The 16,891-nt window shown below is 41.2% G+C and overlaps 1 protein-coding gene and 1 long non-coding RNA gene across 3 annotated transcripts in view; one reads left to right on the top strand and one right to left on the bottom strand.

Annotated features, from left to right (window-relative positions):
• Positions 1-1,451: 1,451 nt before the first annotated feature.
• LOC142600602 (uncharacterized) lies at positions 1,452-5,018 on the bottom strand. Its single transcript, XR_012834178.1, has 3 exons — positions 4,886-5,018; positions 3,713-3,790; positions 1,452-1,908 (listed from the first exon to the last, which is right to left on the bottom strand). It is a non-coding gene; the product is annotated as an uncharacterized LOC142600602 (long non-coding RNA).
• A 183-nt stretch (positions 5,019-5,201) lies between these two features.
• MPP7 (MAGUK p55 scaffold protein 7) overlaps positions 5,202-16,891 on the top strand; it is a 156,160-nt gene continuing 144,470 nt past the window's right edge. Inside the window, exons 1-2 of one of the 2 annotated variants that reach the window (XM_075746407.1) lie at positions 5,216-5,321; positions 10,166-10,239. The gene's annotated coding sequence lies outside the window, so the exon portion shown is untranslated. Of the gene's footprint in view, positions 5,322-10,165; positions 10,240-16,891 lie in introns of both variants that reach the window. The other variant, XM_075746408.1, reaches the window with a different exon arrangement.

Raw genomic sequence — 16,891 nt, 5'->3', positions numbered from 1 at the left:
CTTTCACAACTCCTCCACAAATCCTGAAGTTGTTTTATAAGAAACTTCAACATCAGCATTTAACTTTGTTTAGAAGGTGTTATTCCAAACACTCATTTTTTGCTCTTTGTTTCGACTGTATGTGTTTTTCTTCTTTCCAAGCACTGTATTAAAACATAATATGAATATTAAGAAGTATGAATGACATGTCTGCTTTTGGTTCAGTGCAGTTTGGTGGTGGTAGGTGGCTTAATTAAGCAAAGACAAACCATTAAACAAGTTTAAATAAGGTATCAGGAGGTGTGCCAGGGATCAGGAGGTGGCAGCAAAACTCTGAGGAGATGTTTGATTTCTGTATGTCAGTAAAGGAAGTGTTTCAACTGCAAACCAGAATTAATAAATCATTAAAGTGTGAGATTCTAGTAAGAAAAACACAGGATAGTCAGACACTGATTATACAATGAGGAATTGTATGAAAAACTATTGAATTATATGGATTGGAAAACTGTCACCATTAAAATCTGACAGATCATTCATAATTATTATAATTAACTTTTCAGAACAGGAAGACTCCAAGTGAGAGAAGGCTCCAACAGAGCTTCTCAAGTTGGATGGAGTAGCATCAATGGATGTATTGCAAAGTTCAGCAAATTGGACTGTAGCCTGATGATTGGACAAGTTTATATATCGGCAGCATGAAACTGGATGAAAAAAAGCATAAAAACTACAGAACAGCTTATCTAATACAGTTTGGAAGCAAGATCATGAGGAAGACATCCAGGAAAGAATTCAAAGTAAAACAGAATTTGAAGCATCAACCAAACAGATAAATTCTTGTGAGACAAACTGTTGTATTTCTGCTCTATCAACTTTATTTAGTTTCCACTTTGTAAGTGGGAAGCTGGTGGTATGAATGGCAGAAGGGAAATCAAGGTGGTTTGCAGTAAGAAAAACTGTAAGACTGAGCAAGAAGAACAAGAGATATTTGGTTAAGGGACAAAATTGAGTTTGGTTATGCATCAAAACTGTATGAATATTCAAAATAGCTGACGCACAGCAAAAACAGCCATGGCGAGCTCATCGAGCATGCAGAAGAATAAAAAGGTCAGACCTGAAGATGTCTGTCTACATCATGTATGTACCTTTCCGATAGCTGGATTTTCATATACCAGAAAACTGCAAATGTGGTCTCACAGAAAAATACTGAGAACTCAGTAGGCAGCAAAAGTTTGCAAGTTGAAGAGAAAAAACCTGATGTATTTTGAGATTTTCATAAATATAACGAAAGAAGGCAGTTAAAATTACATTAACTGCAGCTAGAAAAACTCAGAAATTGCTAAGGGGGACTCACAGACAGACTGCTCATGAATATCACATTATAAGCTCTGTTTCCTCAGGAAAACAACCTAAACCAATGAAAAATAATGTATAACATATTTTAATATTTATTCATGTTAAAATATGCAAGCTCCATGTGCCCTACACAAACATGACAGATTTCTACCATATCAGTCAGTAATCTGGAGTCTCTAGAGCATTTCTTTGCTTTAACAAACTAGGATTTTACTACAGGTTGCACGTGCAATAGGAAGACCAGGCAAATAATGTGTATACATGAATGTGCATATTCTTTCAATAAAATGATTTGCATAATTAATTTATTGTACCTAGATATACTTCACAGTTTTGCTGAATGACAACTTTCAGAAGGTTTTGCAATTACAATAGGAAAAAGTGAGAAAACAAAATAAATGTGCTTTTAATAAATGAATCTATTTTTACATATTTTCCAGTATCTTCAATCTGAGATGACTGAAACATTATATTTTCCAGTATCCTTAGTTTTCAATGACTGAAACAGATTTTTCACAGGTTCCAGTTCCAGTCAGCCAGTCCTTCCTGCTAGCCACAAGCCTGTCTGCTGGAATACTATGAAGATGAAACAATAACACAAAAAAACCCAGCAAGCATTTACAATGCATCAGGAAAAAAAATACAAAAAACCTACATCTATTTATTTCACTTGCACCAACAATGCTGGAATTTGAGACAGAAAAATGAATTATATTGATTATACTCATATCAGACTAAATCAAGGAAATAAAAAATTTCACTGTAGGCAGCTGTCATAAATATTTTGGGAGCCATTCAAATATATGTGTTTGGAAGAAAAAAAACAACCCAACCCTGTTCTCTAGGAAATTTTCTAAATAAGCAAGTCTGGTAAACTCTTCTGTTTATGTAATGTGATACAAGCTATGTGTCAAAATACGGAGACCACAGCTCGAATGCTCTGAACAGAGTGGGAGACACCTGAGATAGCTCTGTTAAATTATGCAAGAATCTCAGCTATGCACAGCAAAAGCATCAGTGTCAGGAGGTGAAGACGACTAAAGCAGCCTCTACACACACACATAACTAAACACATTTAAAGCAGGAGTTCTCAAATCGTCCCATAGGGCTGGCCACATTTTGAAGAGAAACTGGCTGTTTTACTTCCCATTAATGATCACATAACATCTTTGTGCCAGATATAGCAATTGCCTGCATGGAAAAATAATTTTAGGAAAGTATTTAGTATGTTTTAGCTGCCTTGTAACAACAACTTAGCAACTGGAGAGGTGCCAAAATCTTGTGATCGGCTAGATCTTTAGAAGCAACCAGGAAGATTCTGTGGGCCTACAGTGATCTGCAGGCGTGGTACCACCTGAGATGTCTTTCTACTGCTGCATTCCTCTGAGAGAGATGTTAGACGCCTCTTTTGCAGATTTCCTACCATGTCAGCAAAACAGAAGAAAATCCCCCAGCCGTACCAGTGATGTCTGAAGTGTTTTGGGGACTAGTGTGTCACAATAGCTTCTTAAATGTCTTATTTCTTCCTGTCCTTTTTCATCAGAGAAATCCCTGGGAGGAAATTAAAGGGAGAAGGGCATCTAACCTGCCAAATTTAACTCCCTAGCTATCTTTTCGTAGTCTGGTTCTTAGACTTTCAGACTCGGAGTGATTTAATGGCGTCGGGATGCTTAGTTCTTAACTAAAGTCACGCTGGAGAATGTCCTCTGGAGATTGTTGTCTCCCCTGGGTTTGGAAAAAGCACTGACCTGTGGAAAGCTCTTCATTCCCTCCTTAGTTTCATCTCATTTGCTATCACATGGGAGCATTCAGCTTACAGGAGTTGCTTTGTTTTGGGTTTGTGGAGAATACGCCCTTTTTTCAAAACCGATGGAGGGCTCAACTCACTCTTGCCAAACCCCACAATAGGAAAAGAAGGGTAATACTTGGATGGGTACAATGGCAATTCGTCTTTCTGGCCAGAAGCTTTGTTTTGGAGTTTTGTTGCTTAGTGTCTGTCAGCACTTTCATCCTGGGGAATTTAAGTTTCTTCTACAACAGCCTGGCTTCAACTAAAAGTTTGCATATAAAGTATCAGAACTCAGAACTGTTTGGCTTTTTTTTTTTTAATTAATTTTCCAAATTAGGTTAAGTCTTAAGATATGAAAAAGTACTTGGGTGGTAGTCAGCATTAAAAGAAGGAAATTATTAGCTTGGCTTTTGTTTAATCTTGTAAAATACTTATTTAAAAGGAAAGTGAGATGAATATTTAAAATATGACCTCAAAAAACACAAAAAATATGTATTCATCTAGAAACTGGGCTACAATTTGAGGTGTCTAGCACCTCTAGGCATTGTAATTACTCTACTGTCTTTGAGAATAATTTATTCCAAAACTAACCATGTATGTTAAACCAGTTTCCTTTCAGGAATACTTCAGCTGCTGCTGGATCACAGAAGGAATGATCACGTCCCAAGTCTTTGAAGATAGGGATAAGAAGGAAGTAATCGTTAATGATTTGCTGATCTAAACAAAAAACGATTGACAACATATTGAAATCATGTAATCCTGTAGTGTGCCCAAAAACCGTAATTTTAAATTGAACAGGAACAAGTGTCAGAGAAGGCTGAACGCGATTAGTTGCATTATACACTACACAACTATATGTATCTAGTAATAAAAGACCTGGCCCAATAAATGACAGGAAATTGTAAGAAACTAATAGTCTTCTGGACCCATTTATGTATCTCAATGAATTTTTGTCACAGTTAAACACTTCACTCGAAATGCTACTTGAAGACAATGCAGGAAAGTCCCACTAAGTACAGGAGAATTAAAGCTGTCCAAAACCACCTGTAATGACGTATTCTGACATTAGCCAAGAACTAATACCAGTACAGCCTGGCATAGGCTAGGGTTGCACTTCTGCAAGGTGGCTGTCCGGTGCACTAAATGCTGCTCTTTCTGGACACTAGACAGCACTGCTGTTGCAAACACACTTATTTATTACACCAGTGTATTCCTTCGCTTGGAAAAGACTGGAAGAATCCTTGGCGAAGGATTAAGAATAGATTCATTGAAGGAATAGTCCCGTCCCTTCAGGCACAGACAAGGCTGCAGCCTGTTCTGGTGAAGCCACCGCTGCCCTTGCCAGCTACCGAGCCCTGTCTGCGTCTCAGCCCCTATGTGATGGCTTTACTCATCCTGCTTTTCCACCCTATCTCCCTCCTGAGCACAATCTCTACAAACGTCAGAAAATACCGATCACACTGCCTGTGAAGGCGCCTGCTGGCCCCCGGGCATCGCGGAGCAACACGGTGTCCCCTGGCCAGGAGGTCCCTCACCAGGGAGGGCCCGGACCACAGGTGAGCCGGGCGTTGGGCAGCACGGTGCGCCCCTGCTGCGAGACACCAGCCGCGCTGGGTGGCCAGCTACCACAGCGAGAACCGGCAGGTCTCCTTTCCCTCAGCTTCCGTGACGGGCCCGCCGCGGATTCCCCCAGCCCCACTTTTTGTCACGCTGCCGAAATTCCGCAACTCCGAACTGCGAGCAGGCACAACCGGGCGGACTCACGAGGGGCCCGGCAGCGCGACGCCCGCGGAACCCCCGGACCCGCGTCCCCAACGGGGGGAACGGCGGAACGGCCGCAGCCCGCGCCCACCGCGCACCCGCCACCTGGCGTCACGCGACCTCCGCGGGGCGGGCCGCCGCCTTCCCCCCGGCCCAATCGGTGCCCCGCTTTGCGCGGTCCTCCCTTCTCTAGCCAATAGAGCGCGAGCCCTTCCTTGGCGTGTGTCTGTGTACGGGGGGAGGGGGGCCGCGGTCGAGGCCTGCCGAGCGGCCGTTGGGCTCCGCGCGCCGCGGAGCCCCGCCCCGATGGGAGGGGTCCGGCGCACCCGGCCCGGCCCAGCGCGGCGGCGGCGGCGACGATGGGGAGCCGGGGCGCGCGGCTCCGCGATTAGAGGGAGGCTGGGGCGCGCCCGCCGCCACCTGAGAGGCCCGGCAGCAGGTAGGAGCCGCCGCCCTGCCGCGCGCAGGCGCCGCCTCGGGACGAGGGCGGGCGGTGCTGCGCACGGGGGTCCGCGGGCTGGCGGGGGGCTCCGAGGGGCGCGGTGGGGTCGCGCTGTGCCGGCGGGACCGCGGGAGGTGGGGTGGCGAGTGAGGGGTTGTGGCAGGTGCTGGGCTGTGGGGGCTCGTCCCTGGGGGTGCGTGTGGGGGTCCGTGCCCCCTGCGCGGGGCGCCGGTTACAAGATGGCCCCTGCCCCCCCCCTTCCCCCGGCCATCCGCCGCCCGGGTGATCCCCCCCCCCCCGGGCGTGTGTGAGCTGTCCGGGCGGTGGGGGAGCCCCGCGGGACCGTGCCCCGCTGCCCGCGAGGGGGTTTCCCTCGGGCTGAGGCGGCTCCCGCGGCCGCTCGCAGGTGCGGTGGTACCGTGAGGGGTGTGGGGGGGTCTCGATCCGCGCCCGCGGGAGGCAGGCCCGCAGCGGAGACCTCCCCGCGGGCACGGCGGCGAAATCCCCCCGGTGGGTGAGAGGGAGGGGGAGAGGTGAGTTGAATCACGGCTGGTGCTTCGGCTGCGGCTCGCGTTTGAAAGCTGCCGGGAGGAGTTGAGGGGAGCTCGCTGATAGAAAGTAATGGATGTGACTGAACCATGAAGTGACATTAGACTACGCGGCTGGACTCAGGAGACCTATAAACTTTAATTTATAGGTTATCAGTATCATGAGGTATTTTTATGAATTGGCTGAGAATAACTTAATCTATCTGTGAAAACAGCTCCTTGCTGATTTTGTTAATGCCTAGGTTTGATCTGTGTTGAACAATAAATAGTGTTATTAGTTTGGCGTGTTGCATGTGAAGAACGTATATGATGATATTTGATGTAAGAGCTCAGAAGAGCAGTAGATTCCTTTGCATGCTACTACTGTGCTTTCACCTCTGAATTCCTAGCTTTGTTTTATTTAATCTGTATTTACAACAAACCATCTTTCTGCATTTCCAGAGTTTTTTCTTTGATTTGATTTCTTAAACAGCTCACCTCCTCTTTGTCTTTCCTTCCCTCTAAATAAACTGTAGAATAACTTCAGGGGCAATAGCATTTAGTGATCTTCGGAGTTCGTTCTTATGAGGAAGACTGAATAGTCCGGACAGTGGTGACCAGCAGCTTTAGACCTGATGGCGATCCTCAGTACTTGAATCCACCATTTGTTTATTACGGTTTGATTTTTTTTTTTATGAGGTTCAGAGTTCTTATTTTAAGTTTACTTCGATCGAGTCCCATTTTAATGAGGCATGCTTTTCATTATACTTGTCTTTTGTAGGTGTTAATTTAAAAATACAGTAATTAGAAATTTGGTATGATGTATTATCATCATCATTCGGGTACCTTTTATGGAGGAATGTCTACATTTTGGACAGATTTACAGAAAGGTCTTGCTTAATTTACAGCTAGGTTATTTGCATACTGAAAGTGTTGTTGGCTGTAATTGACATGGATGATCAAATCTCTAATCTCACTTATAATTAACGTTAGGATTTTGCTAGATATCACTGTTTGGATTGAGTAAGGTTTTTTTGTATTCAGAATGCATGATTGCATGTAGCTCCTAAAAGCTGTCTTAAAGCAACAGTTAATTTAGGTTTTGGGATTTAATCTCGTAGAGCTACGGAATGAATGAATGAGAGTCATCAGTTTCAGCTGTGCCTCTTTATTCATCAGAATGAAAAGGAGTAAAGCGATAACCTAAATGGTGAAAAGTTGATTTAAATGATTTCAGACTCAGCATAACTTTGGACTTTAATGTGAACATGTTTATATTTACACATGTACACTTAAAAGGAGACAGAGGAAGTCCAGAGCTGCAGATTGCTGTCAGCTGGCAGAGTGCATCAAGGCAGGGTTGTTGTATGTTTACTCTGTTCTTGTTCTCTTCTTTAGGCATGCACTAGCACTCCTTATTAGAGACAGGATACTGTGTTTGATGAACCTTGAACTTGAGCTAGTATGACATTTTTGTGTTTGTAATAAAATGTTTTCTGTGCAATAGCTTGCAATTTTAAATTTAAATTTTAAATTAGGCAGGTATCAGAGCTGTAACCTTTTAAGAGTACAGTATAGAAGTTAGTACCAGGCACAGAGAAAGTGGGCTAATGAATGTACTATTATTTACTTGCATTTTTTGTTAACATTTATAGGACATCCCAACTCCTGATAGGAAATGGTAATAAATATGTTTTCTAAGTGGCAACTTCCAGTCCTTTCCTGAGTGCCTTGTGGGAGTACTGTGCTTCTCATGAAGACGTTGATGTTGAATCTGCTGCAGCTCCCATCTGTTCTTACCGTGTTGCAACGTTGCCTTTCACTGAAACTCCAGCCTTAGCTCTACTTTTCTGTGCCGAATCTCTCCTTTTCATGTGGCAAGCACCTGGGCACCCATGAGCCTTTCATTTGTCTCTAGCATGTGGAAGGGAGCGGAAGGCATCTATAAAATGTAGTTCAGTAGCATCTTCCCTCTAAACTGGTTCCTCTGCGTTAAGGTTTACTGTAGAACTTGCTATGATAATAAGTAAAAGCAGGGAAAAAAAATCTGGTCTTGCTGCTAGCAAAATGTCTGTTAGTTGTCTTCTAGAGTATCTTTTGGAAAGCTGTTGCAATGAATTAAGCAAGTTTTACCATCTAGAACTACATTAATTATATGTAGGAGTCATAAAAGCTTCCCACATAGTTGTGCTAATGCAGTTTAATGCCAGCCTGTGGTGTTTGTTCTCTTCCTGACCCCATCTCCTGAAAAGTTGCTACTGTTTCTTTTTCATTAAGGAAAAGATGCAGTATATTAACTTGTCCCTTCCTTATTTTAGTCTTAGAAATATAACAACATCACAGAATTAATTTATACCTGCTTTCAGTGGATTGTGTGTGTTTACATCGCAAGTGATACTGTCCTTACCTAATACAGTGACTTGCCCTGTATTACAGAAGTAGAGAAACAGGGAGCAAGTATTACTTAATACACCTCAATAACTTTTCAGTATCCGAAACATCCCTTCACAAGTCAGACCACTAGCTCTGTGCCATGTCATGTTGGCTGTATGGCAGGTCTGAGAACAGCTCTGACTCCGTGTTTGTGTATTTTACAGAATCATTTTGAGCATTACCATGAGGTATTCAGTAAAGTTCTTTGACAAGTGAGTTTCCAAAGATAGCGATAAATGATGGAGACACATTGACATGCTCTTTACTTCAACTAACAGTCTTGCATTTATGGGAAAACCAGTAGAAAGCAAAAACATTGCATGTCTGAAGATACACAGAACTTTGGGGTTCTCAAATATTTATGTTCCTTTCGTTTAGCTACCAAAGAACACAACTTGAATTTCCTCCCCCATGTTAGAAGGCTAACAAATTCCATGTGTTCTTAAGTAATAGCATTAAGCAGACTAGTTTTCAGGACTCTAGGTTTTGTCCTGAAAATGGTTTATAAATCTACATTATGAACCATGGGTAGAATCAACCTTATCTCCCAGTTGTTAACTTTGGAGAAAAGATGAGCTGCTAATGTAAAAAGGTTTCAGTATATTTAATCTTTTGGGATCACATCTTGTTACTGTGGCCAACATCTTGTTTTTTGTTGCTTTTCCATTCAACTGTGAAGGCTAATGTGATCCCACTATTGCTGTTCTTATGTTACTTATGGGAAATAACAGATCAAGTTAAAATCCAGCCTAGACAGTACCCCCTTGTAGTACGTCATATTTTAATAAAAGAAAAAAGAATCAACTTGGGCAGTTCTTTGCTTAAATTTTAAAAGAAGAAAAATTCAGGCTTGCTTAGTTCTTGAGCCATGTGCAATATGGTCAGTGATGTAACAAGCCTGCAAGCAAAAGATCCTGAAATGAACTCATTGTTTACCTCCTCAATGACATCAGTATTTAAAGATAATCATTGAACCAATCCATAAGCTATAACTACAGCCTGTACTATAGAACTACGAAATTGGAGATGTGAACATTGTAGTTTGCAGTGTGCAGAAGAGATGGTGACATATGAACGTGGAAAGAATAGGCCCATCTTGATGCTTTCGACCCTGTTTTGACTCTTAGGTGCTTGCCATACGTGGAACAGGGTTGCCGTAGCTTTGTTCCTCACGTGCGTTCTGTGGTCTGCTGCTCCATTTCTGCTCCTGCAGTTTATTGCTAAGAGGCGACATCAGGTGTTTTCAGTCTGTATGAGGAGTAGGCAGTGCATAATGCCAGGTGGAGTGTTGAAAAAGACATTTGCTGAATGTCAGTGTGCGCAGCTAGTAATGGTTTTGAGATTATTGCTGACTTTCCAAAGCAGAGTGATTAGCTATCATGAAGCAAAGAAAAGAGCATCTTTACTACAAGCATGAAGTCACAAGTGCTTAAAGGGTTTTCAGTATGGACCCATTAAGTGCACTGGGGGAAGGCTTACATGTAAAGTTTTTTACCAAAACTTGCATGTTGTTCATGTATGAAATGTAATTACATGTCTGTGGAGTCTTACAGATATTTATAAGGTAGATAAAGCTTACCTGTACCCATTTTGGAATAATTATTTTCCTTAATTACTGTTTTAAGACCAATTTGTCTAGGACAGGCATGGAGGCAGAACAAATTTGCAACTTGAAATCCTTTTTTTCCCTCTGGCTTAAATAAAAGTCTCTTCTGACTTTAGTTATTTCTGCAAAGCGTCGTAGAGGAACAGTTGTTGGGAAGTTAACTACTTTAAACTTATGCTCCTAGCATTTAGAATAAAAACATGAGAATACTTTGTATTTCAAACACGGACTAGAACAAATGTCATATTACTTTTAGCCTTTCCTTTTTTCTTCAGGCTCCATAGATTCTCAGCTCCAGTCTGGAAAATGCGTATCTTAAGTCCCTGTTGAAGTAAAGACGGTCATTCAGGTAGGATTACCTTATGATTACTCTCTGGTTCACAGTCTTCTGATTTCTGGACTAGGCTAATGTTTGTTATCTACAGTTCTGAACAGCATGTGGTTTAGTATGAGACACCAAGAACAAGTTTATATCATGCTTAGTATTAATAAAGCACGGTTGTACCAATATGTGGTTGAAGTATTCTTAATTAGGTGCTAGGTTTTTTGTCTTGTAAAGACAACCTCTGTTTTTTGAGTCAAGAATGACTAAATTTTCATATGTTATTTCATTTTATATGATGTTATAAGTTTTGGAAAAAAAAATAGGAGAGTGTATTGCTAATACAGCCAACAGTTAATGATAACTGACTACAAGACACATTGCACTATAAATTATATACCAAGTTTAAGCATAGAGTAAAACTGCTTCAGAGCTGCAAATTATGTCTCAGACCTTGGAAATGTACATATCCATTTATATAAAGAGCATAGAAAATTTTTATTGCATTCATAATGTATTGTTTGGTGGACTGAGCTTGGCTTTAGCAAATGAAGCTGTTCCAAAAGGAGCAATGTAGTTTCAGATATGAAATGCAGAGCTGCTGTTTCACAGACAATATGGCATGAATGATATCTAAAGAAACAGACTTGATGTTGCTAATTATAAAAAAAAAAAAAAATAGTAGAATATAACTATTTCACACATTACATGTGGCCAAATCAGAAGCTTCAGCTGGCAGTTGGAGAGGGGGTTTTTGTGGTTTTAGGGAATACCTTGCAAGTTCAGCTGATAGAAAGCCTTGCTTTTTTTTATCACAGTCCAGAAGAGTTGCAAAAAGAGAAATGATCTAAAGAAACAGTCTTAAATTTCTTCTCAGAGGTTTGACAGATACAGGAATGAAGGTTTTCAATGTCTTAACAGATAGCGTGATAGAGTTTTTCAATGAATAGCTGTTCATGAGCAGTTAATTATCTCATTGTAATCTGGGTCATTTGGGAAACTGTGAACACAGTTAACTCTTGTGTTAGGATTGAAATGTGTGTGTGGAAGGGGGAACGCTGAAGCTGCATCATCTTGAGACTAATAGTGCTGGAGAAGTGACCAAAATCAACTTCTGACTGAGCAACTTGCTCCCTTGTTAAGGTGAATAGAGGCTAAAGTCTAATGAGGATGTGAAATCTCTACTCCGTAGGTCCTATCTAAAAGTCCTTGCTCCTCCCCTAATGTTCTCCCTTATGCCAGCCCAAGGCAGGGTTACTGCTGTTCCCACCAGGACAAACAGCAGCCCTTTGTTAGCTGCCTGCCCGCGGCACACCCTGTCCTGGCTCCACTGCTGCTCTCTTGCCATCTGTAGGTCCCAGAGACCCTGAAATGAGCCTCCTGCTGCCCAGTCTCCAAGGTTAACTGCTTCAGTAAGTCTGTTACCTCCAGTGCATGTGTAGGTAACCTGTAACTTCAGTCCCACCAGCTTAAGTTATAGCATTTACTTTCCTATGGGGAAAGGAACATCCAGCCTGTACCGCAGAGCTGTTGTAGGCTTCTTATTCAAAGATCCAAATCTGTTACTTTAATAACCTCAAAATTAGATGTGCTAGAAATTTTGTCTTGTATTAAGACGACACTACAAGTACTATAGTCCAGCAAGTCTTAAACTTGCTGCAGATAGAGCTGCAGTGTGTGGCTTCGTGCTTCGAAAGCTTGTCGCGTGTTTGAAATATGATACAGTGACTTCGACCACCTTCCAGCTGCCACCACCAGTCTGAGCAAGGGTATCAAAATGGCAAACAAACCTCAGGGGATAAAACTGTCTGTGGCATGCTTTGAGGTAAGTGCTGAGTGGTGCCTTTGGTCCCTCATCTGACTGCTGTGGGAGTCATGTGCCTGGGCCCGCAGACCTGCAACAGGTCAGGCAACACACCCTGGGTGCTTCTCAGGGAAGACTAATCCAGCTTCAGGAAGTCTTGATGGTTAAAATGGAGAGCAAAAGTACTGTGCAGCAACTGAGTACTGAAGCAAGACAGAAGTCAGTCATCCAGCAAAGATATTTTTGGAAGGAGTGTAGAAAAGATGGATGTTGTCCATTGTTTAGAACCATGGCCACAGTTAGCAAATGTGGACGGATGAAAACTGTCGTAGTTTCCCTCTGTTTGTTTCTGCTGGAAGAGAACCACTGCTGGATGGTGGGCATGCTAGCACCCAGACTGAAGGAGAAATTGTAACTGGAAATAACAGATTTCAGGACTGCAACAGTGGAGGAAAACGTCTTCCTGGGCAATTAGATCTGGAAAGTTCTGCTGTGAGTGCCACAAAGGGAGGGATTTGCAAGGCAGTTACTGGAGGAAACAGGAGTCAAAGGAACAGTTTGACAGTTGGAAAAAAGTTGAAAACTTTATTGTACCATCTGTAAACAGCTTTTGTTTCCTAGAAGCTATGAAAACTGTTTTCTAATGCTATGTACTGTATTCAATATTAACTCCTACTTTCATGATAAATATGCATTTATTACTTAATAAAGATAACTGAGATTCATTCTCATTGGGGCTTTTTACTGAACTTATTCACAGTGATAAATGAAGACTGTTAAATACTTTCATTTCAAAAGGAAACGGGTTAGGGTGGGAACAGAAGGGTGTTAGAAACCAATACAGAAATTTGGCTAAAAGGAAGAATCTGTAGCTGACGTGGCTGTGGAGTAAGAGTTTAAATACTTTGGGTACAGAAGGATATTGTAGCAGAGTTGTAAAACATTTTTTTCCTAGATATCTGATTTAAAAAGTAATGTGCAGACATTGATATGGCAAATACTTGAATTTTGGAAAGAAACAGTTCCACACAGCACAGGACACTTAGGTGATACCTGTTAGGAAAGGTTTGCAAGCTCAGTAACCTTTTCTTACAGTCAGACCTGGCTGATTCGCTAATTGTATTTAAAAGTTATGGAATACAAAGGAAACTTCAGAAACCTTGCAAAATGCTACTTTTCGTATTTGGAGAAGAGGTAGCAGACTGTGACCCAAATCATTATCGGTTGGTTAACTGACTGAAAAAAGTACAGAGAAATGTAATAACCAACTGCTGTAACCTGAAGACAGGTAGTCTCAACCCAGTAACTCTTTACTAGTGGTGCACTTCTGGCTCAGCAAATCAAAGGCAATATCAGGTATTTTTTTTTTTGTTATTCAGAATTAAAACATCCTGTAGGAAGATAGGTTTTAGTTAAATACTTTTTACTGTTCTCTGAATAGAGGTAGACAGCAGCTGTAACACAATGTTTAATTCTCTTTGTTGTCCAGGTGGACAAGTGTAATCGATGATGACAGTTGAGTAAATGCCACTTCATTAATGTTGAATTTACAGTTTACTCGTCAGACTTTCAGCTTTATCACATTATTTAATGAGTTCCAGCTAGTGGTTTTGGTTTCCTATGAGTGACAACAATTAAATTTGAAAAAAAACAGGAGGCATTCTGGTTGCTTTATCCAAGTACTGAACTCACCATTTTACATGCTGCTAGCTTACATCAGGGAATTAAACGTCCCACCTTATTAAATCATTTATTCTGTCTTCTCTAATGCTTTCATCTAGCTTGGATATAGTATTAATATTTAAAATTTATGTATCAGTTCAATAGGCACATGCATTACTTATCAAAACACTGCAGCTTATTAAAATAAACCTGCTACCATCACAGGTAAAAGTGTCTGGAATGACATGTGGTGCCAGCAGGTGCATTGTCCATTTTTCACGAGCTGGTCAGTTGAGATTGTGATGGTACTTCAGGAAGAAGGAACACCTTTTTTGATTATATGAACGGAGTATCTCCATATTCCTGAAAAGAAAGCACGATGTGCACATTAATACGATCTAAACCTAACAGACTATAGGAAGAGGAAAATATTCATTTAAGTACTTGGACCTTCTGTGGCTGTTCAGTGTGTTTGTATTAAGTTTCCGGTATGTCACAGCAGCTACATGTGCTAATTGAGGTTTCTTATAGTTGCTCACATTGTGAAGCTCTAAATAATAAATTGTTATCCCCAGTTGTCCAAAAGCAAATCTCTCGTTGTATCGTGGTATTTATGGCTAAATATTTGTTTGGCTGCTAGTTTCCAGCTGATGTGGTTCTGCAGGCTTGGAATGAGAATAGACTGTGTCCTCCTTCCACTGCCTGCACAGGACGTGGTTGGAGCTGCTGTTGTCTGTGCAGGATTCCAGCACATGTTGCTCCTGGCTCCCAGTCTACAAGGACAGGGTCCTTGCTACAGAGACCAGATGTCTTCATCCTTTTCCTTGCAGAGGGCTGCTTCCCATTCACTGGGTGGTCAAATTCAGATGCTGATTTCCCTTCTCTTTAGGTGTGCATTTGAGAGGACAGTAAGCAAAGGGCTAGACTTTCCTTATGTGTTCTCCAGTTAGTGCTGGCCTTATGTGCCACTCCATTTTTATATGAATTAAAAGCATACCTTTACCCTCTTAGCCTTTCAAACAGGGCTTGCTTTTGATTCTGTCTTAATAAATGTTAATGCCTTGCTGCCATTGCTGCTTCACATCTTCTCCTGCATAATGGAAATTGCATCCTCTTCTTCTGAATCTCTTGCTGCCTTCAAAAAGAAACCGGTTTCTCTGCAATTCTTGAAACAGTTTTTAGAGACCTCATATGTCATAATACACCACTCTGAATTGGTAAGTAATGACGTGACCTTTTCTTCTCCAAATCTCATCCTTGAGTAGTATGCTGAGATACTATCTCCCCGCTTGAATGCTTGACTAGAGAGATGAGTTTTGATATGGGCGCGCATGACAGGCATACTTGCTTCCCCAGTGGAGAAGGGAGAATATGCCACAGCGTGGGTGAAAGCCTAGTGTCTGGTTACCTCGTGCCAAATGTTGTGATTTTTTTTTATTATGTTTTGTTTTCTTTGGTGGATACAGACTGTAATAGGAAAGGTAATCCAAAATCCAGTGTTTGCATTGTTGCAAAGCTACTTAGACATTTACAAACTAGACATTACAAATGCCTGGGAAGGTACAAATTTCTTCTTATTGGCAATTAGATTTTTTTCTTTCTGAAAGCTGGATGTTTTTATGCATAAATATGTACTGAAGTACAAGATATCCCTCACTGCACAGAGTCTGAATTTGTGTGTGTGAGCATGGGTCTACAACTGTTACTAAGAGAAACATTTGACCTTGAATTTTAGATGATTGTTGCAGCAAACCTTTCTTGCTAACAAGTATTCCTCACCTCCTTTCACAGTGAAGCGTTTCTTAGGCCAAGGAAAAAACCCAAAAAGAATGATGAGGTAAAGAAAGGAAAATGTCGGGTTCTCACCTTTCTTTTAGTAATACCAGCACGTTCTTCCTGAACTTCTATTGGAAGGGAATAGAGTAGTATCTTTTTCTGTATCCTCAGAAAAAGTAAAGCTAAAGGAAGACCTCATCTAATCTACTGGATCCTACAGGAATGTGTAACTAAAAGAGGGATGGTAAAAACTTTAAATAAAAATCTCTTTTCTAAGGAGTTAAGGGATGAGCTGTTCTGGTCTCCAAGTAAGAAACTGGTTTCAGCCCTAGCATATGAATTAATGCCACAGTACCTAGTCAGTGGGTCCCTGTCAGCAAGTTTTGTTGTTATGAGACATAGTGTTTGTTCTGCTTTTCCATTTCTTTTTTAGACAACGCTGAAGAGAGAATAGTGAAGTCAGGCTGGCTTGGACTTCTTATGATAGTTCTTAACTTGATGCTGAGACCTTGTCTCAATATAGCTCAACCAGGCTGTGTTCTGGCAGTAAAGATCAGGCAGATTTCTTTCTCCATTGCTTGTATCTCATCAGAGCGTCACTGATTTGATATTTTGTCATGGGAGTCTTTGGCTTATGACTTGGCATGTGATTGTACCAACTGCCAGAATGACCTATGTATGAGCTTGGAATTAAATACAGATGAAGAAAGGAAAAATCAACAACTTGCTAATAAATACTGCAAGTTTGTCTGAATTTACCATCCTGAGACCTGGCATAAACAACTACATTTGACATCCAGAATTTGTGTACAGGAATCTCCTCAGTCATATGTCCAAAATAATATTTCAAAAAGTATTGTTTCAAAGTAATATACTAAAAAACCCCCACCAAAACCCAACCCTGTGCTGTGTGGGACACAGGATTCCTTTGCTGTCATTGCAGTGGTATAGCAAAATCATTCAGGCTGCCTGGAAACTGACCAGGGGTGAATGTAGGAGAGTAATCAGAATATCTGATAGGGAATTCTGTAAATTCTCTGTGGGTGCAGCTTGGAAGAAGCAGAAGACAGAAAGCAAGTGCATTTTGAGATAGATGCAGTTCTTAGAGCACCCAGAAAACATGCAGATGTTAAGTTAGTTTTGTATAGACAGCTTTTCCTTTTGTATGCTTTGCAGTGATAACAGTGTTTCTGAAGAGTTCGATTTGCCCGTTTTAATGCTTATCTTAATGTAAAAGACCTTTTGTGACACAAAATATTCTTTCTAACTTTATTCCAGTTTAAGTTGGTGCAAAAGCGAATTACACTTCAAGCAATTTGTGTGTTTACAATTTTATAGTATTTAGAGGAATGAAACCTGGTTCAAGTAGATTTCTTCTTACAATTTAGCTACTTTTGTGTCAGACTGCTGAACATCAAAATTTAAATGTCAGAATGT

This window comes from Balearica regulorum, chromosome 2, assembly GCF_011004875.1.
Source record: "Balearica regulorum gibbericeps isolate bBalReg1 chromosome 2, bBalReg1.pri, whole genome shotgun sequence".
NCBI lineage: Eukaryota > Metazoa > Chordata > Aves > Gruiformes > Gruidae > Balearica > Balearica regulorum.
The sequence above is the reverse complement of the archived record's forward strand: the minus strand, read 5'-3'. Positions and strand labels throughout refer to the sequence as shown.